This window comes from Temnothorax americanus, unplaced genomic scaffold, assembly GCF_048541705.1.
Source record: "Temnothorax americanus isolate GAGA-0224 unplaced genomic scaffold, ASM4854170v1 Scaffold2, whole genome shotgun sequence".
NCBI classification, from domain to species: domain Eukaryota; kingdom Metazoa; phylum Arthropoda; class Insecta; order Hymenoptera; family Formicidae; genus Temnothorax; species Temnothorax americanus.
In genome coordinates, this window is record NW_027509338.1 from 4988158 (window position 1) to 5012144 (window position 23987).

Consider the following 23987-nt stretch of genomic DNA (forward strand, 5'->3'; position numbering starts at 1 on the left):
TCCTATTTTCCGGTGGTGATAACGACTCGGCGTGCCACCGGATGGAATATTACTGCACCGCGTGTGGTATGGAAAAAAAACCAGACCTTTAACCCGTTAATGGCCCAACGTACTATTTTTAGAACAAGGATTTTGCGAGTATAAAGTGATTTTAATAATAAATAATTTTGTCCTTAAAACCTCTCAAAATTTAATTATCAAAAATGTATTAAATCTTAATAGACATATTTTTAAAATATAGATCACGCACGTGTCATTATTATTTTGTTCGCTGCTGCGTATTTACCTTGAGGAATTTATGCAAAAGGTGACTTGCTAGATCTTGGAAATCTTGTATTTTCTGTTGCCGACTGCATTCTTGAGTGGATTCTAGCATGTCTTCTCGAGTTACTGGGTAAATCTTGTCTCGAATCTTTCGAGTTCTTTTTATACCTAACCTTTTTGAATTAGACTTTCGATCACCCTCTGCGTTTTTAACAATCCTGTTACCTGCGAACTTGTTACCTGAGACTCCATCTATTTATGTGGCATGCGTTAAAGCTGCTTCGCACAATGGATGAAAAGAAGAATTTTCTCCAGGAAAACTCGACAGACAGTCAAATACGGGTCTAAAAAATTATTTTTGTGTTAAATTTCATCTTTCTCTTTACTATAATAAATCTTCTCAGATACAGTTTCAAGAACAACCATTCGATATATATATATTTTACTATTTTTAGAATAGTATTTTTACGAAAGTTTAATAAATAATTAATAAATAATTTACATGACAGTATAATAAATAAATAATTAACGAATATTCTATGCGAAATGTTCTAAATGACAAGAATTTTAAAATTATATTTCTTATTATAGAAGTAATATCATCACATAGAAATAATGAAATCACATTGGGATTCTTTCCACTAGAAAATAAAGACAATTTCCATTTAAATTTTACAAATTGAGATGGCAGATTTTCTATTTTTCATATCTTTTTAATGTTGAAATATTAGCGATACGTAGTAGGGTAATTTCGTCGTGAGATTAAATTCAGTTTCGTGAGTGAAGTTTCGAGTCAAGACGAGGAAAAATTCCTCCGATAGGAAACGTATTTCGCGGCATGACAAGAACAGTTTCGGGCTAGGCAAATATCTGGCCAGCTTACGACAGGAATCTCCCGACGGGAGTATACCCGACCCCCCGCCAGAAACTTTATGGCAGAAATGTGGAAACGCACAGAACTTTGAACTCGGCGTGCGAGCTGATTCGCCTCTAATACGATGTATCTTATAGCTACATATGTGGGGAAAAATTTTTAGATAGTACTTATGTTCTCATTTCAATTTCATTTACATAGTACTTGTGTTCTCATTTCAATTCCATTTTAAAGATGCTTTTGAATTACTATAAATAATTCAGCAAAATTAAATTTTCGTGTAAGAAACCATAGTTTATTTTTTGGTTGAATAAAAATTTATCGAGAAACATAAATAATAATAAAGAAACATGATTATAAAAATAAAATCAATTATATTACGTTTTGCAGAGAGTATTTGAGTTATTAAATTATGAGTAGCTAAAATGTTATTTTTTCAGAAATTAAAAAGTATAAAATACTAAATAAAATTAAAATCTTGATTTTTTTAATTATAATAAAATTTTTATTTGTTTTTAATTACTTACGAAGTTTTGAAGCTGTCCTACTGTAATTCTAACGTTATTTTTATCTTTTTATTATTATGTTTCTTATATTTATTTATTTCTTTATTATTTATATGTTCTTATATATATTTATATTCTCATATTATATTTTAAAAATTATTATATTCTGTATAATACTCATAATATAATTTTAATTTTATTAATAATTATTTTTTTATAAAAATTCTCTCTTTTTTCTCTTTTTTTTTTCTTTTTTTTGTTTTTGTCTCTCTCTCTCTCTCTCTCTCTCTCTCTCCCCCTTCTTTCTCTCTCCCTCTCTCTTTCTCTGAATAACATTATTTGACTTTATTCGCGAATGCACAGCAAACAAATGAAGACGATATGTTATGCATGTTTGCCGTGACTTCCGCGCAGCAAAGTTTTGTGAGAAAAAACGACAATGTTTTTCTGTGCACCAATGTCTATATCTACATGCACGTATCAATCTTCTATATGTAGTTCTCAAATACAACTAACTTATAGGGAGGAGAGGGAGGAAGCTATACTCTCGAGTATTCTATAGAAAAAGAGAAGAGAGGTAGAATGGGAGAAGGAGAGAGAAGTTCATTTGCATCGAAATCGCGAATTATGAATCGCAAGGAAATTTTAATTAACTTTGAAGTCGAAAACGAGATACCTTCGGCGCGCTATAACCGAGGGAATTTATCGGCGCGTGCGATTTGATACGACGCGACGCCTGTAATGGGAATAATCGATTTACTTCGTCATGCGATGAAGCGAATTATGCATATCATGATTTCGCCAATTTATGAGCTGCACGGACGTCTTTGAATGCGCTTACAGGCAAAAAACGAAAGCGTTAATCCTTTAATTATTAATTTAATTAACTGAGATAGCTTGTTCAATCGATAAAAGAATTCTTATATATATAAGATAGAAAATTTAATACAAATTCTAAAAAGAATTGTAAAAAATATTCGAATACATGAATAAATAAAATTTTAAATAAAAATACATTAAAAATATATAAGAACTGACAATGAGATAAATTATACAATATATTTGTAAATAAATTGATCAGAGGTATATTGCTTTATGATTTAAAATAAAATAGAAATATAATATAATTATCATCATTAAAATATATTTATTAATCCTTTATTATTAATTAAGAATGATTACTAATTAATTATATAGTTATCGTAACTAAATAATAACAAGCTCATTATCGTCTTGGTATTTAACCATAATGGATATTATTTTCATCAAGACATAAAATATAGTAATAATAACAATATGGAACAATCTGACGTAAAAGATCGTTGAACTCCATTTAACGAATTAAACAACATTAACTTATTACTTACATTCTTACAAAATGAGTATAATAACTGTCCAGAATACAAAGACCCGATTTTAATAAAATACGCGGTAACAGTTATGAATGCTGCAGGAAATCGAGTAACGTCATCAGTGTTCTTCGTGAAGCTTCTACTTTCTAGAAGGAAAATTCCAACCGTGCCGCCGCTAACGAGCGAACGTTAATTAAAGATACGAATTTCGTCGCAAAACTAATTGCGTTACTCTTTGATACAGCTTTCATTGTGTCCCTTGCGGCCTTCGATCCTATAAGTTCATTATAGCGTCGTTCGTCGTGTCTCTCTCAATCGGGAGGGTATGGGAGGGGCTTCTTATGAACCGTGCGCGGGTATACGAACTTTCCACTATCATCTCTTTTTCGGTACCCGGAAGGAATCCGCGAGTCCTTTGTCGTAGATTTAATCCCACCAACATTTACACGTTTCTATCTGTGCGGAAACCAACGAAGACGACGACGCGCGACTATATAAGACAGCCCTATACATAGTTGGAAATCTCTCGGAGTCAACCTCCTCATTTTCCTTTGCGCCTTTATAGTTGCTTACTTCGCCTCGCACTTCCGTTCCTTTACAGAGTTTTGATGATTATCCTTGTTTTTGTATTTTTTATCGCGAAAATTTCCTGCTTAACGAGTTTGAATAAGTCGAATTATGGAGAACTGCGGTTAAGTCGTTATAAGACAATAAATATAGCTGATATAACAATAAACCAACAATAACTGATATTGAAGTTAACAATTTGTTATGCTAGGAGAGTTCTCTAGGTTCTCTAGGAGAGTGATTTATACTGCTGTACAGTTATGTTTTTTATTTGTTGTTCAGGAATAACACTGTTCAACAAAAAATTTCTTTCTTATGAACACAAGAACGAAAATAATCGTTTCTCGTAGTTTTTTGTACGTTGAATACGATCTTGTTTACTAAATTGCTCTAGCACGTCAAAATTTAGAAAAATTTACAACTTTAATTGCAAATTTCTCACAACTGTGACATGATAAAGCAATTTAGTAAACGGGATCATATTCAACGTCCAAAAAAATTACAAGAAACAATTATTTATTCTCGCTCTTGTGCATTTTTTTGTTAAACAGTGTAATTAGTTTGATTACAATTTGCTCATACGTATGGAGGAGTTTTGATGAAGTATTTCAGTGTGTATTTTACTTATCAATTTAGTTCTTAAATATATATTTCAAACGTATTAGAAAATTTTTGTTCTATTTAAAATTTAATATACTGTTAGAACTTTTAATCTTTAGAATTTATTGTAAAGATTAAAATTTTATAAGATTTTTGTGATTGAATATTGGATCCATTATATTAAGAAAGTTGTAACTAAGTCATTAAGTATCACGAATAATCTACTAAACGTTTTGCAATTATATTTATTTAAAATTAAAGGTTTTTAGATTTTTTAATATATAAATATAATGTTAAAATTTAACTTTGAAATGGCAAAATAAATACGGGTGTTAAAATTTAAAAAATAATTGGCTTACTAAATATAAATCTGAATTTAAAAATTAAATATAATATGATAGATATAGATTGGATCTCAATTTAGAGATGTTCTTGGTTTTGAATGATTTAATTTTCTTTCCATAATGTACCTATAATTGATCCAATAATTGATAACAATCTTATTAACTCTCTCTAAATAGTAAATTCTTTTTCTCTTTTTATGCCTTTTTTATGTCTTTTTAAATTTAATTATAGCCTTAAGGAAAAGTATTAATTTTAAATTGATCGAAGAATGTAGGAAGGGAAAGAAAAAAATATAGTATACATTTTTTATCTCGAATATTAAATATTTTAAGTATTTTAATAAATTTTTCTGAACCAATCACTTACCAGTTTACCATAATAAAATACTCGCGATCGACGATTAAATGTACCATGGTCTGTCAGAAGGATCATAATGAAATAAGCTCGCGTTTGCTCAGTCTGTATGACACTCGAATTCGACCACGGGGTCGGCACGGGGTGGCATATGGCCACCGCCGATTCTCCTTTTGACATCTGTGTTGGCGCAACAATGGTTTCGGACAGTGGACCACGAGTGCTCGCGGCTACTTGACTTTTGTAATACAGTTACGCCGGCCTCTCCCATCTTCCTTTTCTCTCTCCTGCTGTTACTTCGTCCTTCCTTGCCTATACGAGCCAATTCAAGTTAGCTCCCATTTCGGTCGAGTGAATGTTTGATTCGAGCACCATTCAGCTCCTCGTTTCCATCTTGTTCACGAGAATGATCGTCGTATTAATCCAATTTGGCATTAATTAAGCAGCCCGCTTCCCGCTGATTCAATCTATATCGCTGAGAGTGTCATTCGTTCAGAAATAATGAAACACTTAGCTTCCCTACGATTTGTTCCATTAAAATATCGAATTTATTATACGTTATTGTATACAAAATGGGACATTTATATCAAGTTTTTTAATAAGTTTACGGAGAAAATAGCAAAATAGTTTAATTATATATTGAGAATTAGTTTTAAATAGATACTATATATATATTTTTTTTTCATAATAAATTTTAAACTTTTTAACAAGATCAATTATATATATGAGAGATGCCCCGGGGACAATACTTTAAATATATTTATACTTTAGATTTTTCTTCAAATATCGCCGATTCGAACAGCTGTGCGGCTAGTCACGTTAAGCAACGGCTGTCCGAAAGAAGTTCGAAATCCGAAGTTGTCGGAAATTCCACATAGATCTGGTATTCTATCGAAGGCGATCGCGCGCTTCCGAGGTTGCAACTTGGCGTCGAAATTTCGCTCGCGCCGCCGAGAAATCGATCGCACGATTCGGCCACTTTGCCGTTAGATGTTATATCGCTAGACCTCTCCGCAAAATTACTAGCAAACTCGTAACATCGGATTACTACCGGGCGAATTCCGTCAAAACTTAACGGCCGAAATCGAATATCTATAAAGTCGGCGTACGCGATTTGGTACCTTCGAGACTTTGGACTGTAAGAGACGAATACCTAGCTGGTGTTTACATTGGAAATTATTGTGCAATTGATTGTATTTGATAAGTAAAACGTCATAATATTAATATCAGTAGTGAAAAAATAGTGCAAAAAGATGTCTTTTGTAAGAAAAAATTTTGGTTAGTTTAATAGTCGTTAGTGAAATATGACATAAAAATCATTAAAACTTGAAAAAGTGTAAATATATACTTCATTATTTTTATACAAATATTATTAATTTTATTTGAAACTTCTTATTCTGCAATTTCGACTTATGCGCGAGGAGAATCATTCCATTCTCAATTATATCACTTTTTCAGATCTGTTCGAATTATATTTATCTACGATCTACGTGCAACAGAATATATAAGTTCTGTATCATATATAGAATACCTGTCCTCTATAAACACATATAAACATTGCACATATAATGTTAAATTAAGAGAATCTAACAATAAATTAAAATTAACATATGTATTATATAAGAATATTTACTCGATGTAGTTTGTCGTATTTGTCAAGTGAAGTTGAAAATGTTATCTGCGTAAGTGAAAATACACATGTGCCGACAAATCCCTTTCCTCATAATCTTGCAATCCTATTGAATGGGCCGAAAGCATCTTTTGCAACTTTGTATGTTTATGTCGTCGATTGCGCGCGAAAGATCGAGTCTTCGCGCATATGATTCGATTTCGTTTTGGATTCAAATCAGAATTTGTTTGAAGATGCGGAAGAGATCTTCTCCGCTCGAGTTTCGGGGATTTCTGTATCACGACTAACGAGCCGCTAATAATTTCTGCTCTGCGGATTACGTCCGTAACAGGGAAGTGTTAATATTGTACTTAATACGTTAATATTGTAGTCTGGCGAATTTGTTAAAGATTTTATTACAAAATAATGAACTTTAATGTACTATGGATATACTAAGGTTCATAAATGTCTTAACATTTCCGGAATCTAGGATTATTAAGTATTCTCGGTCGGATGGATAGGGTTTAGATATTCGTTATGGTTTAAAACTTTGTCTAACAGTTTCGCACAAGTTGATAGGTGTGTGAAAGATTAAACGCGCAAGATTAAAGATAAATATAACATAAAATAAAATAACTAAATTAATCAATAGAAAATATAGCCCTGTATTTTTAATAGTTAATCTCTCGTCATAATAACAGTTTTAATGAATAAATCCAAATGCAATGTGCCCAACCAAAGAAATGTCTAACAACTCTGAGATCCTGTGTGTGAAAGCCCAAAGGCATTAAATAAATGTTAGTGTATATAGTAACTGCTGAAAAAGATAAGAGATTCCACAAAAAAGGGGAGATGCGTGATTGGGTGTCGAATATTAGAAAATCAATCGATGGCGATGGTTGAATCGAGACGTGTGTTATTTCACTCGAAATAATCTAAAACGGCACTTCTGAAGAATCGCTTTTGTCGTCCGTGGATGAAGAAGGTAGATGTGAGAATTTCAAAGAAAAGTTGGCGTACTTGCACTGAAAGGGAAGAGCGAATTGTGGAAATACAAGCGAATGGGGAGGCGCGGCGTCTCGGATACTCGAGAGTACAGAGTAATGTAGGGGAGGGAGGGAAAGAGGAGCGAGATTTATAAACCTGTATCATCGAGGATTAAGCTCGTTCCACATTGTGTAGACGTGCAGCGGGCTGGAAAGGAAGGCAAGGGAACGAATCGGACTTTAATGAGCGCCTCTAATCTATAAATCTATCTCAATTCAAAAAGATTATATACCGATTATATACCGATATGTTGCCGAACTTTGTAATATTGACCATGAATTAATATTGTTAATTCACTAGAGAAAAGAAGTCTTTTTTACATTTGTGTGTATATAACAGTGAATTTAATTATATTTTGATGAAAAAAATGAAATGAGAAATATAAAAAAAAGAATGTGAAGATCTCCCAAAGATGACAGTAGCATTCAAAACGTTGACATTATAAGCAGATATGCATTATTTATAGAAGTTATAATTTATGCATTGCAAGAACGTCGAGCACTTTCTGCAGAGTCAACGATTCTTCGTTCATTTTGATCACAATTTAGATCACAATGGACGCCGATTCTCGCAATTCGGAAGTGACGCCAGCGTCGTCGGACAACGCTTCGTGGAAGGGTATCACTTCGAGAAGGCTACCGCGAGAACAAATTGCAGAATGGGAGTACATAGGAGAGAGCATGCAACCTAAATTCCCGCTGAAGACCGGGACTTCCGGGTATTTGCATGCAACACATACATACGGCTATCGCAAAATTGCTGTCACATGACGAGTCACGCGGAGCCCAATCCGAAATCTCGGAGATACAATTTGCAGCAAAAGTGCTATGCAAGATATATTCCATAACGCACAAATTGGAAAAAAAAACATGTTTTTGAGATCAATTTTAGTCGATCAGTTTTACACAAAATGTCCCATAAACATGGATCTCATTATTTATATAATATAACTGTTCCAAATCTTTTTTTTGAGTTGCACTTTCTATGTGTATTATTGTGAAAGGATGTCATTTTCAACAATTTATATAATTTTTATTCTTAGTATAATCTTTGATTTATTGAAATATCTTTCTGTTTTTAATTATAAAATGTCACAAAAATATACTTTTTTATGAAATTTAAAAATTATTTTATTTATATCGTTAGATAACATATATTTTAACAGCTTATATATAGCTAACAATAAGTTAAACCCGTATTTATAAGATATTTTGTATTTAAATTGATCTTAGGAACACGTTCCTTTAGTTTATACATAAAACGTCATACATTATACTTCTTTAATTTGTCTACATTTGAACACTCTATGTATCTTTTTAGAAATTAATTAACTAAGTTTGCACTGCAAATTTAGATTTCTTGTCAGTTCTTCGAATAAAATTAGGTATAATTTTAGTTGAGAACTTATTGTTAGTTATAGATTTATATGCTTTATAGAATTTAGGTCGTTTTATATTTACATACATTTTATGAATAAATTAATTTCCTTTTCTCTCTTGATCTTTGAATTATAAACAATTAATCTTTAAATAGATATACCTACGATGGTTAATAACTCTGTAGAATATAAAGAGAAGTGTTTAAATTAAATGAATGTATGAGAATAAAATAAAATGAAGATAAGTGAATACGAAATACCGGCTTTACTTGGAAAGTGTGAAAAATGAGAAAAAGATCTTGAACAAACGAAAAGCGTATTCAACTATTACAAGTAGCTAGACTATAAATTCTCGATCTGCTCGACACGGTGCTGCCGCGATATTTCGGTATTGTAGAACATAGATCGCGCGAATATATTAAGCAGGCCGTACACGCGAAAATCGTGTTAACCATCGCGCGATAAATTCCGGTAGCGGGCGGGCGGGCGATCGGGGGGTGTAACGGAGTGGCTGTACGATTATAAATTACCAACTCGCCGGCGATCTCTTTCTGCTAACGAATCGCGCGTAATTTGCTCCGCCCGCCCGTGTGCCAAGCGGTGTTGATACTTCTGAATAATGCAGCTTACATCGACTTGAGAGGAGGAGAAGCGCAATAGGTAGTGCTTGGACGGACTTGAATTACTGAGAGAGTTTGTCTAACAATAAGAAATATTCGAATATATGTCTACGTAGTTTCAGATTAATGTCTATGTCTATCATTATTAATTATAATTCATCTTCATTATTATATATTATATTATCTTATTTAGATATTGCATAAAATGTTATATTCTGAACGTTGGAAATCATATTTATTCTTCACTTAAACTGAAAAAAATTATTACTCAACCGCTATAACTATTTTGTAGCTCGACTTTTTTTAAAATTAACTATATAAGAAGTAAATGATTCACACATAAAGAGTGAAGAGAGGTTGTAAAGAGAGCTGGGAAGTCTATTTAAAGATTAAATGCAATTCCGACTGGTTTGCGAAACGGACGAAGCAGAGGACTACGATATTTGTCATGCTTTCAGCATCGTTCCACTTGGATATGCCTTGTACGTTTAACACGGTTAATAAGAGAATTAAGTAAGACGTTATGCGACAGCGTGAGAGCTGGGGGATATACGGGTGAACTCATTTATCGTCGTCATCGTGTCGTTACGTTGATCCTGGCGTGTCAAATTCTTTCACGATGTACAAGCTGACTGGAACGAAAATTAATTCGTTCCGTTCAGTTTCGAGTTTTAGAGATCTGGATCAACAGTTTTCTAAGTGGAGGATTACCTGGAGGGAGGCGATAAGCGCCACGGGGGCGGCAGAAAGTATCGCTAAAACAAAATCAATTTTATTGAACATATATAAATTAGAGTTTCTTTTTTATTTATTTGTCATTATTGCGCATTATTAGTGCTGTTTAAACAATTATCTCGTATTTCTCATTTCCTTCCAGAATCGCCGGTTAAACTATCTCTTAGACGTCTGGCCGTAGAGACGGCAAGGGTATAATTTAAGAGGCTATAGGTTCTGGTACTATCGCGCGTGATTCCAATATTTGCGTCGTACTCGGCCCGGACTTCGGCCCGGGTATTGTAAGTCAATCTCGTCGAGGGTTCAATCTATCTTACGACAAGATGTCGATTGATGTCTGAAATCAGAGTTCTAGGGAGCTCGTGATGTGCGGCGCCGCTTCGAGGAGGACCTCGTGATCAAACAGCCGCAAGATTAAACTTGTATCGTGATTTAACTTAGTATCACGTGATACTACTCGCTAACAAATTGCACCGATTTTCTCGACAGGTGCATATTTGTAGTAGAAAACAAAAAGAAGATAGAACAATTTTATATTTTTTGTTGAAAAATGTAGAAGGCAGTAAGAATATTCTCTTACTTTACACGTTAATCAATACATATAAATTATTAAAAATAATATATTAAAACGAACTAAACTTAATATTGTACATAATTTATACATTATACGTATATATATATATATATATATATATATATATATATATATAAAATTTAATATATTTTATTGTATACGCCGTGTAACATTTAAACATATTTTAATTTATTAAATTGAATTTCATTTAGTTTTAATATATATACGTTGCGCGGAATATGATATTTGGAACGTGATGACTACGTCTCAAGTTTGCTTCATATCCACCCACGGTTTCCATATTTACATTTCGCTTACACAGATGGTGCATTAACCCTCGCTACATGAATTATGAGAGCATCATCTCTTCCACGCGACCGCAAATTAGTTTCAATTACCACCGAGAACAGGCTTTGATATGATAACAGCCAAAGCGAGTCATCGTGGTGATGCATCAAGTTAGTACTCTAAATTTCAGGAAAGCACGCAAACAGCGTCAACAAACTTTTTTAAAAAATTACATCCTTGAAAAAGACGATAATTAGCCGTGGAACGTTTCGCTTGCAAAATAAAACTTGCAATAAAAAAAAAAAAAAAAACAGTTTGTGCGCTCTTATGAGAAATGATTGCATTAGTGTAAATATTTAAAATATTAGTAACTTAGCTCTGTAAAGTAAGTGAGAGGTAAAAACAATTTATAAAAAAACGTAATAACGCATAAAAAGAAAGCTTAATATATTGAACTGTAAAAGAACCGATGATTCCGTGTAAATGTAGGTAATATACTTCCTGAAACGTGTGCTTTTCAGAAGTATACTCTAACGCAATTGGTCGTAGCTCTAAATAAGACATAAATATCGATGATATTACCTGCACATCACGTGAAAGCACATCTTTCACAAAATTGATCCTCGCCATCAGCATCCAGCGCACGTCGAAACCACTCTCTAGCATCCTTCTGAAACGCGAAGCAGAAGCATCACCGCGGGTGTGAAGCTGCAAGCGCGAAGTCGGTATCTCTTTCTAGGACATTAACGCGCCGCTCGCGCAAGATGTAAATATCGCAATCATGGGCACGGGGAAACTTAACGGGGGAGGGGGGGAGGGCGGCTTTCTCGAAATACGGTGGTACGTCGCGCGTGCGGCATCCCGACGACACGCTCGAACAGTCGGCGCGCTGGAGATTCGCGGACACGCGGAGCAACACAAATGCATTATTCAGGGAGAGGCGCCACGAGGCGCGGCACGGGGTGGCGGTAGTACACACACTCTACTGCGTTTACGTTACTTCCAGGAGATTAAACTTGCATGCGGCGCGCGAGCGAGCTATGAAGTATAGTCGCAGACGGTATGGCCGACATGCGACTTGCGCTCGGACAATGCACCGGACCGGTTTCGGATGTTGTTGCGTACCCTTTTTCGACCTTCCCCCATGCTCTCTCCCAGGGGAGAGAGCAAACAAATTTCGATTTTATTACGTATCGCGAACGCGCGCGCGCGTTACGTGTTTTTTAATAGAAAACAGATGAAGCTGCGTGTTTCTTCGTGTTCCTTCGTTTTTATACAAAAATGAAGAAAAGTGGATTATAAGGATAAATTTAACAAATAGATATGATACGATGAGTATGAGGTGTGACAACGAGATGGGTTTACGATAAAAAGTACACAGAAACGATATGCAACAACCTGATAATGGCAACCTGAGGAAAGTTTAAACCTAATTATATGAAGCGATATAATGTTTACGGTTATCCACAATGTTAATCCCGCTGTAGTTTCCAATTGCGCATCGGACGTTAAATTTCCACGTGTAGGTATATTCCACGAACGTGACGCGCACGTACTCCGCTTTGTTTCGGAAACCGATATCGCGCCGCGGTCGGTAGCAGGGTAGCGCAGCACGTCCCCTTTAACCCATTAACCCAAATAATTGGCGATTCGCCAGGACCGGCTAGGACGCGCATTCTGGGCCTGATGTATTGCTCGAAACCGCGTTAACTTCGCCGCTTAAGACCAATCCCACTCCGCAACAGCAATTCCATTAAGTACAATTGTAAGCGTAAGCGATTGCCCGCTCGATCGTTGACATCTTAACGTCGTGCTTAGACACATGGCGCATATTTTGCCCGCAATTTGCCGTCACATAGACGCGATGCATTGCATCAATGTGTACAAAACATCAGTTACCTAAAATTTCAACTTCAAGGAGTATTTTTTATAAATGTATCGTGATAACACAGTTTGATAAAAAAAAAGAACTCCCTGAAATCATAACTTCTTATAATTTTCTTAATGCTGAATATAATTTTTTTCCCGGAAATGCTTTATCACGTCATAGTTTTTAAGATATTTCAAATTAAAGTGTAAAGGAGTGTAAAGAAGGTTATTTTAATATAATTTATCATGCCAAAGTTGTGCGGTATATGACGTGCTAAAAAAGTTTTACTCCCTTTAAAACTAAGTTGGAACTATCAATCCTTAGAAGAAACTTGTTGTGAAGATTAAGATTAATAAAATTTTTATGAACAAAGATTAGATTTATTGCGTCACAGGAAGCTTGTATATTAAGAAATACATGCAATCTGCTACCATTGCATGTATTAATTTTGTTATATTTAACATTAAGAAAATTATAAGAAGTTATGATTTCAGGGAGCTTTGTTTTTTTATTAAACTCGTGTTATCACGAGACATTTATAAAAATAGTCCATGAAATTGAATAGGTAACTGATGTTTTGTACTATTAAAAATAATTGTTTTTTAAGAATAATTTGAAAAAAGTTATTTTCTTTCTACTATTCACACGTCGCATTGAAGTAATATGCTCCAGTTTTTACGAAATGTTCGCATTCTTTTTCTTTCAGGAAAAATTGTACTAAATTAAGAAAATTATGAAAAAATGCTGTCAAATTAAAAGTCGAGACGCGATCCCGCGATGCGTAATACATCACGAGTGTGCTAGCTCTTATTCGAGAGAATATCGCGGGGAAATCGCGTCAATTAACCGAGACCCGATCTGAAACGCAGGAGCGACATTGATGGGAGACGACGAATTCGCGTTTAGAATGATTTATCGTTCGTCCGGGTACATCGGGACGTGCCACACGTGCGAGCAACGATTACACGTGTGCGTGGAAGTTCGCTACGAGTCCGTATATGAGCGGAGAGTCGTTAGACAGACGGTGGTAGTGGTGTTTGCGCGTCAGTAAGGCAAGGAGCTGGCTCGTCTTGACGTCGTGACGAGGGTTAAGGGAGGGCGGACGTAATAGCGACAGTGATGACGAAGTAATGGAGCCGAGGCTCGCGGAGGATTCGTGGAGATCTCATCGTCGGGGCATGCATGGGCTCGATTCCATCCCGTACCTCAGATCACGAATGCACCGAAGTCGTTTTGCATTCCGCGGTCGAATCGGATCAATATTCGTTCTTCGTTCATAGGGTGGCCTGAAAGAAACAAAGTATTTTGGATCACGGATACAATACTATTTGTGCAATGTTATTTAAATTATCTAGACTAAAATAAAATGCTCACTTGTGCAACGGCATATTTTATGTACGCGTATCGTCTATATTTGAGCTTAAAATGAGTATAATTCAACCAACGCAATTGATTTATTTATGAAGTGACTGGAATACCGGAGATTGATAAGGCAGCAATGTTACTGTTTTTCGATTTCGACGGTGCGCATTTATGTAATTTGATAATTCAATCAATTATGTAAACGTGTAGCTTCGAAAACGCGTATTGTTAGTTGTATAAATATTTTATGTCATGGCGCAACTGACTCGCATTTTGTATTCGGATCAATTTGACAAGTATTGCGCTGTTTCATCCATAAACAATGAAAGGTTATCTTCGTAATTATTTAATTATGAAGCTAGATGAATATTTGATAATTCGTTTACGAAAAAGTTTCAGAACATATACTAGGGGACTTATCAATGTATTGACGCTGAATCATAGATAACATCGTTAAGTTCAAGAGATAAAATGGTAATAAGTTACCTAGTAAAAAACTTTTCAAAGTTGACATGAAAGTTTTGTTATTTTTTTTTAAATCTGTAGTTCTTTATTATTTTCACTTTAAATGTTGTTAAAAATATTTTTCCTCCTACAAAAAATATATACAAAACCTAATATGTATAAAATAATATAAACTAAAACTAATTTAAGTTTCTTAATTAAAGAATTTCTTGAGTTAAAAAAATTCTTTTTTATTTTATCATCTATTGATGTGAAAAGCTTTATTTAATATTTACTTATTTATTTAGTATTTATTTAATACTTTTTTATTTTAGAAAAATTATGGAATTGTTTTGTGAAATTTTATACTTATAAGATTTGTTAAGTTAACTTAACGAATTTCATAAATATGAAATTTCATTAAGAAAATTAACTGCCTTTAAGAATTTATTAGAATTTATGATCTCTCTTTTTCGAAGTTAAACACCACATTAATATAAGACAAAGTCTCTTTAATATAAGACAAAGTCCCTCTTGCGCAAAGCTGCTTCATTACTTTCTCTCTCTGTCTCTCTTTCTCTCTCGCGAATTAGTAGGATGAATTTTCCCACAGTGAAAATTTGCCACGAAACCTTAATAAGACTAGTTTCGGAATCCTTTATTCTCTGCGGAGTTTGCCCTCCCATTTTCCTTCCTCCATCATCGTCTACTTGCGTTTTTCGACGATGAGTGAATCATCCCTCGACCACCTCGCCCCCCGAAAACTTTGTTCCGCCTTTAGCAGCGGCGTTCCGGGTATAAGCGTTATTCCCCCAGCTCGTAACTCGATAACTCGATAACTTGCCTGTTATCCGCAAGGTGCCGAGTAAATTTAAGAGGCCGCTTAAAATTCTACGCCTCCCTCCAATGAGGTCCCCTCGAGCCGATAGATAGATCTCGACCGATTCGGACCGTTAGTTATCTCGAAGAGATTCTTTACGAGAAGTACAGGAACTTCGTTCTTTCCCCATGTCTTATGAGACCAACAGATGAGATAAGATGTTTTGTCATTCTTTTCTTCTCAATATTTCGATTGATATATAATGAAATGGACAGACAAGATATGAGAAATAAGAAATACAAACGATCTTCCAACTAACTTATTACTATATATCGATAATTTGATTATATAAGAGATTAATTACAAATTATTATTTTAACTATATCTCTCTGTCTATAGTTACATATAATTTTTTTATTTTAATATAATGAAATACTAAGAAAAAATTAATTTAATACTGGATGAAACACGTTTGCAACTAAAGGAATTGTCGAAAAGCAATTCCTTCATAGATCTGACTCGGCAGTCTATAACTCCGCGAGTCGCGCTTGTCGGATTCGATGTAGCGGCAAAGCGATTCCTCGACGAGGACCGCTAGCGGAAAAGAAAACGGCGCCACGACGCTAGTAGACGCTGTAAATCACCGTCGAGGATTTACCGATCGCCGAGATGGCTTGTTCCGATTTTTGTCTCGTGACACTTATACAGGGTGTTCCTTTTATTACAGACTCCTTTGTTGATTTCGATAGATTTTTCTCAACAAAAATGTCAGGACAGTTTTTTTGAATAATTAATAATTGGAAATAAGAAACGTACCAATTGAAATATTGAGAAGGAAAGAATGACAAGACAAACTTTAGTAATCTCTGTTGGTCTCATAAGACAGGGGAAACAAACGAAGTGAGTTTTTGTACTTCTTGTAAAGAATCTCTTTTGAGAATTTTAAATTTTAAAGAAGAAAATGACGGTAAGATGTTTTTTTAATAAATTTCAAGCTGACTTTTTTTTTAAATAACAAAATTTGAAACTATTTTACTTTGATGGCTGCTATAGTGCTGCTATACAGCCGGAATTTGTATTTTCAGTTTTCTATTGACAATGTATTGATAAAATATTCATTTACAGTGCAAACAGTATTATTGACGTACAATTTATTGGAATTAATACCGATGATAACAATCGAAGAGGTAATCGAATGGAAAGAGCCGTGCCTGGCATTTATTATAACATTTTAAGATACCAAATTTGAAGGCTTGGTTGATGGTCTAGCTAATGCAATTTAACGTATTGACGCATATTTATATGTGCATGCGATTTCATCAAACAAACGTTGCGCAAATAAATTTGATAGTGCTCGCGATATGGAATATAATAATTCACTTTAGGTCGCATTAATTTTTGTTGAATATCCCGTAACGAATTTGACATTAAACAAAAAGACAATGGATAATTAAGGATTTTATTTTAAAAAGTGTTATTTATCTATTGTTAAACATAACACATGCGCACACATGTACGCACACACACACACACATTTACAAAACATATTGAAAATATAAAAAGACGCAAAAAAATTACAAAGGTAAAAAGTTAGGTATAAATAAAATGTATTCACTTATGAACAAGATACGTATAATAAAATATTCAGTATATAATTTCAAATTAGAAATTAAAAATACAAAAATTATAGTATCATTTCTCTTTAAAGAATTATGTAATGAAACAATTAATATTAGAATGTGTGTGTATAATTTAAGAGAGAGAGATAAAAAATTATTTATTAAAATAATCCATCAACATATTTTATATGATAGTTCTGTAACAGTTATGGAGCACAGTTTTGCAGTACATTATAACCCATAAAACAGACCGATAAAATGACATCGAACTTAACAATTATGCGTAGAGAGCTCGCATGCAGTGGTGTAATATTTGTCAGCTCTTTTTAAATCGGGTCTCCGATTGGAAACTTTACATGTCGCCTCGATATACTTAAATCGATTTAAGAGACATCGGTGGCGACTCGCACGGTGGTCCTCCATCGTTGGTCGATAATAATGTCCGGAAAAACGCCGAGGGCGATATAATAAATCGAAAACTCACTTGATATAAGTGTGTTCGTGTGCGCCCCCCGTACAGACAAACGCAGCCGTCCACTCTCAACGACGAGAACGTTTAACTGCATTCCAATAAATAACTTTTATGTGAACCGCGGCGTCGTTCTCTCGCCGAAGATTTAAGAACGGCAGTAGTTTAGGAGACAAGTTCTGGGGGGGTGATTCGCTCCGCGAGCTCCCTAATTTCTATTTCCGCCATGACGTCACGTTTTCTCTCATTCCCGCAAGCATCCCTTGAGCGTCGCGGAAGTCGTTACGTGGTCGCATGAGGGTGACTTTTGTGTTCCGTGACGATGACCGCGTTTTTTTCTCTCATACTCTCGTTTCGGCGGGATGTCTCGTTACTACCGCGTCAATGATTAATAGCGGAATAATTTTCGTAACTCGTAACGAAACTACATCAAATATATTTGGTAAGAAAAAGAATAAGTAGTTTTTCGTAAATCTTCAAATAATTTTGACAGAAGAGATTTAGTAGTCATCCTGTTATTCTCATTGCCCTCTTTGAAATAAAATTTTATATAAAAAAAAGGATTTCCTAAAAAATGCTTTTACGGCGATTCGTTTACCGAGTTTACAGGATGTCACGGTATTGTCGAAATGGAAACTTGGCTGTATAGTGTAAATAACGCCGAGAGGACGATTGATTGAAGTGAGTGATGGCTAGTTTCGTTTTAGTTTCGCGAATGATGGTTAGATTTTGATATACGAATCGAGAACGACCGTTTGTCACATGGAGTCGGCTATTTGGGAGAAAGAACGTTGCGCTATCTTTTTTTATGATACTGTTTGATTGATCGTAATATAAAAAATATATAGAAAAATATTAAGAATATTAAGCACATGTGATCAAGGTCCGTCATTGTTATTGAGAAGTTAATTTTTAGGATTTTTTATTGTTAATCATGCACAAGTTTTTCATGAAATCTGATGGTTTTAACGATATATTTAATCTCGCAATAGAACCGTTCCAACATGTTACATATCATAAAGCATAAATATAACACTTAACGATAAATTGCCTTTTTCCGACCTTTCACAATCTTCTATATTCTTCTAAAAATTGTGATTTGATAATACATTCCAAAAATTAAAATTGTATAAAAAATGATTAAAAATGATTAAATATTTTTTTTACAACACCTCCACGGAAAATTCGACTTTCCATGTCTGGTAGAGAGGGTCGAAATTGGCCACTCTCGCTCGGGGCGAGAGGGGCTCTCTACAGGCATGGAAGTCGAACATTTCCGTAAAGGTGTTGTGAAAAATATCATGTGCACCTCGGGTCGAAAGCTTTTTCAGACTCGTGTGATTGCCGCCCTTGCCTTCGGCTCGGGCGGCAAACTTCACACTCGTCTGAAAAACGCAACTTTCTCCCCTTGGTGCACAATATACTATTTTAATTTAAAAGGACCTATTTTTTTTATTAAATTTATGTACTATTATTTGACTTTTAATTTCTAAATTTGCAAGAGAATAGTAAAAAAAATTACTTTTTGCGGTCACGAACGACGCGCGGTTCTACCATTCGATTAATTATTCGTATTCGTAATTTGATATTCCGTGCGCGCGATCCAATATTCGTGCATAGCCGCGAAATAACGACCGAATGGTTTCCAAACGCCGCGAACAATAAACCGGATTAACGTCGCTCCATTCTCGCGGCAATTAATGTACTAGTTTTGTCGCAGGTATAATGCAGAGGTGTTAGTAATATGGAAACAATTAGTTAAGGGGGCAATCGCATGGTTGATCGAATTTTATATCTTTGTCTCAATTATGAGATAGAAATTCAAATATAAATCAACTGGTGGTGGCGGGAAAGTGGCTCAACAGCATCACAATTAATTGATCAATTTAAAGTTGAATTATTGAGACAAGGATTCCAGGAATTCTTTATCTCTTTAATCGAAACTTTTATCGGGTTGCGCAATTAAAAATAAAATACAGCGAAATAATGACTTTGCTTTTGGTTATCGATTGTTATTTCAAATATTTAATTTTTTATATAGTTTTTAATAAACTTGATAACTTCGCTTGCATACTTTTTCTCTAAATTTTTTAACAGATAAAATTGTTTTTGTTTGTGAATTAGTTAATAGATTAGTTTTTATATTGGTACAGAAGAGAAGGAGAAACCGTTCTTTTATATGTGGTTATTTTTAAAAGTTGAATTCGCTTTAGCTTTTATTAAATTTATTATACTAATTCTGGATTTTATTTGTTTTCTTTTTAGGTGGTCTAGTGATTTTATCCAGTGCATAGAAAATCGGTTAATTCTATATTTGTGGCGACGACTGGAGATTTTGGGTAAGTGATAAAATTACTATATAATTATAACGATGTTAAAGTATAAAAATAGTAGAAGAATCGGAATTATTTTAAAGAATCGAAGAGAGTGACAATATGTCCTATTTTTTTATTCAAACAAACGATTTGAATTAATAATAATATACATGTAGTATAATTATTTAAACGAACAAAAGAGCCATGGATATATAGACATTCATAATTAATCAATTTAGTAACAAAGCCATGCGATCCAAGCCTAGGTCTTTTTGGCAGCACACCATATTGGTTTCTGTATACATAAAGACGTAGGCTTTTGGATCGCTTTGTTACTAAATTGATTGTTTATCGTTACGATCCTATTTCTCTTATTATTATTCATAATTAAGTTTTTGCTTAACCTATGTTATTTGTCAAATGAGATTGAGATTTGCTCCTCTTCCCTTCGATTCCCCGTCGCGTCGGCCTCCATTATTGTTTTCCGGCTGTGGACATGGCGGAGGAAAAGCAGACGTCTATTCGTGAGATGCGCGGACGAAACATCTGGCCGAGGAAATTTAATTTCTAAGCTTTAGCTCTCTGCACTCTCGCTTAGCGCTAATTCCTCGCCCTTTGTAACTCGATAAAAATCGACAGTCCCCTGTCACGCCTCCTCTTAGTCTCTGTATCAGAGAGCAAAAAAAATGAAGGCGAAAAGGCGATAACCTTCGCCAGTTCCCTTTTCCACACTGATTGGAAATGTTTGTCTCCGAATCGATCTATGATCCAAGTCTGCTCACCATCCTCCTTCTACCATCCACTGCCTTCAGCCACTGGAATTTTCCTCGTACTGCGAAAAGCTCTTTCCTACCGAGAACGCTTCGATCGGTCGTAGGAACAGCTTGCCAATTCTTTCTCTTTCTCTCTCTCTCTCTTTCTCTCTCCTCTCTCTCTCTCTCTCTCTCTCTCTCTTTCTTTCTCTCTCTCTATCTCCCCTTCTCTTTCTCTCTCTCTCTCTTTCTCTCTCCTCTCTCTCTCTCTCTCTCTCTCTCTCTTTCTTTCTCTCTTTCATTTATTGGCGGTTTCTGCTGAAAGCTCGAATCGAAAGTGTAAGGAGGAGAAAGAAAAAAAAGGAAGGAAGAGACGAGAAAGAGCAGAAAGATTACGGATGTTTGAAACTTATTTGTGCTAGGTTCGAGAGAGCCGCGAGTGCCGGTATCAATTGAAACGACCGTCAATGTCGTCTAGGTTCTAACGTTGTTTTTGAATTTCTTTACGTTTTAAGTTTTACGAATTCCCGTTTCTTCCGGGTCTCGATTTAGTGTGTTGCACTCTGTTGCCGGGATAACTATTTGTAAAAGAAAAGCTCTTGTGTAGGAAGGAAGATAGAAATACGCGATAAGAAAAACATAAACAGATTAATTTGGAATTATCTAATGAATAATAAAATTAATCATATTAAATGAGTCATGACCGTTATAACAATCGAGTAAATAGACATGTGTATCAGTATATATCAATATACAGTTGGGCTAGATCTTTTTGTGCCTAATAATAATTTATGTATATTGTTGCTTCGTAAATTACGCACCGTTACTGTCTTGAATCGCGGTTTGAAATTGATGCTAGAATAGTACAATCCCATAATTAAATTGATTAATAAAATTAATATATTGAATTAAATGTTACATATTTACTATATTTATATACGATTGTATTAATACTGTCCTTTTAATTCGAGCAATTATATGTATGTCATAAAACGATTTTATGAATGAAAGAAAGCAAAAAGTACATAGCGACCTAGATTTCTGAGATCCTTTCCCGAACCAGCAAAAGCTGGGAAGACGCGAAACACATCGAATAGGACGAACCGTCCGGAAGAGTGCATTCGCTTTTACGCGGGGATAGAAAGCGCTAGAATTTTCATCAAAAGCACTGTTTGCAAATAACGAATGAAGATAAAAAGTGAAATAGAAAGAGAAGAGGGGGCTAAAGGAGGAGGGGGAAAAAGAGAATTTAAAAAGAACGACGTAGGAAAAATATTAATTTTTCCGCGCGTGACATCCTTTGAGATAACTTTATAACGAGAATTCCGCGGACGTAGTCACCTCCGGCGAGGCCTTTGCATTCCTCGATCCCTCCCTCCCTGCTTCTGCCTGCAATCCCCTTTACGCTGCTGCTTTTTCTTAATGATTCGAAGGGGTCATCCCTTCTCGCCCTCGGGCCGACTAATGTCTTTGTCATGTTGACTGTCGACAAATCGCCCTTTGAAGCGAGGTCTCATCCTATTCTTTCTATATATCACGTGTACCCCTCGTATCCTTCTCATCTTCCACCCTCATTTCCCCTTCGCACGCATAGATACGTCATTTCTTTTTAGAGTGCCCGAAACTAGGCTTTTTCGTACAGAACGAGAAGGGAAACGGAAGAAATGTAGGACGAAGGTGGAAAAGGGAGCGTGGAGTTGGTATCACGCGCACCCGCCGCGAAAAATCTCCACCCTTATTTCCAGAAGGCAGCAAGCAGGAAATCAGCAGCGGGCGAATGGCTGGAATCAGATTCTACCGAGCCTTCCTTCTTCTTTTTTTCCTCTTTCCTTTCCGGGGCGGAGTGTTTAAAGCCCGTGAAATGGGCCGTCTCCCTCTCCTCCCGGCTTCCCTCGCTCTGGTTCGCCGATTTTCTTGCTCTCTCCCTTTCGCTTTCGCTCGCCCCGCAGGCTGAACTTCGACGCAGGGGATGCTCCTCGCTAATGGCTAGTAGTAGTTTCTCCCGAGGCTCGAAGGTTTTTTTGGAGTACCGAACTTGCGGTTGCCGAAAATTTTAATTGCGCCGTCGGCTAGAGCCTCGCTTTTTATTTCGTATACGCGTTACTCGATGTTTAAATTGTACGAGATGTTTTTCACAATAAGTTTTACTTCGAAATTCTTGATTAAAAGAAAAAATTATTACGGAAAAGAAGATACTCTCTCTTTCTTTTTTTATTTTTCACTGAAATGTAAATCTACAAATATTTTTAATATTCTAAAAATTGCTATTAAAATATTGTCGAAATTTTAAAAATTATTATAATTTTTAATATCTTTAAAATATATAATTTTTTTCAATTTTTAAATCCTCTGCTCTTTTTCACATTTGAACGAAGCGAGATTATAAAAATGATCATAAAAAAGTAAAATATTTCCATGCAATACAAGGAGAAATTAGATACATGTATTAAGTCCGGTATCTAGGTATTATCAAAGTGTTGAGAAATATTAGTTTTCTGTCCATTAGAACACAGTATATTCTTCCAATTACAGTCGACCATGTCCGAATCGTAGGTTCATCGACCTCAGAATTTCGTATCGGCCACGGATATTGTTCTGAAATAACGCCTGCCTCCTCAATCCATCTCCGCGGCGGCCATGATCGATTGTGTTTAAGCTAGACGAAGGAAAGAGACACGGATAATACCGCCTGCCATTCTTAAAAATTCCGATTTATATTTCAAACTTTTACAAAATAACGATTCGCGCTTTGGATCTTATAGTTTCCTTCTTGTATTCCCTTTTTCGTTTGTCAACCATTACTTGTAATTTTAAAGTTACAATATAGAAACTTATTTTTCTTTCGAAATATTGATTTATTATTTAAACAGATTTTACTGTTATTCTATATTATTTATATATTTTATTATAATCACTCTTATATACATATATATATATGTTCTCTTTTTTATACACACACACAAAAATAAGAAATATTATTCATGCACATAAATATAGATTTAATCTAATTTATTTTATTGTATAATTGTATGTATCTTAAATCCATATTAAAAATAATTTGTGCAATAATACAGAGAGTAAATTTATTTTTTATATTGATTTAAATTCAATACGTAGATTAACAAGGGATATAGTTATTAACAAGGGATCTAAATTTTAACAAAAATTGTTTTATCAATTAATTTCGGTCTGACAAGCTAAAAATAAGCGTCGTTTGTTTGAA

General features: G+C 34.8%; 1 protein-coding gene across 3 annotated transcripts in view; it reads left to right on the forward strand.

The window, feature by feature from the left end:
• The window catches only part of Con (leucine rich repeat protein connectin), a 123115-nt gene that overhangs the window by 14167 nt on the left and 84961 nt on the right, over window positions 1-23987 (forward strand). For all 3 annotated transcript variants that reach the window (XM_077405070.1, XM_077405069.1, XM_077405068.1), the window contains one exon: window positions 19963-20036. The gene's annotated coding sequence lies outside the window, so the exon portion shown is untranslated. The remainder of the gene's footprint in view (window positions 1-19962; window positions 20037-23987) is intronic.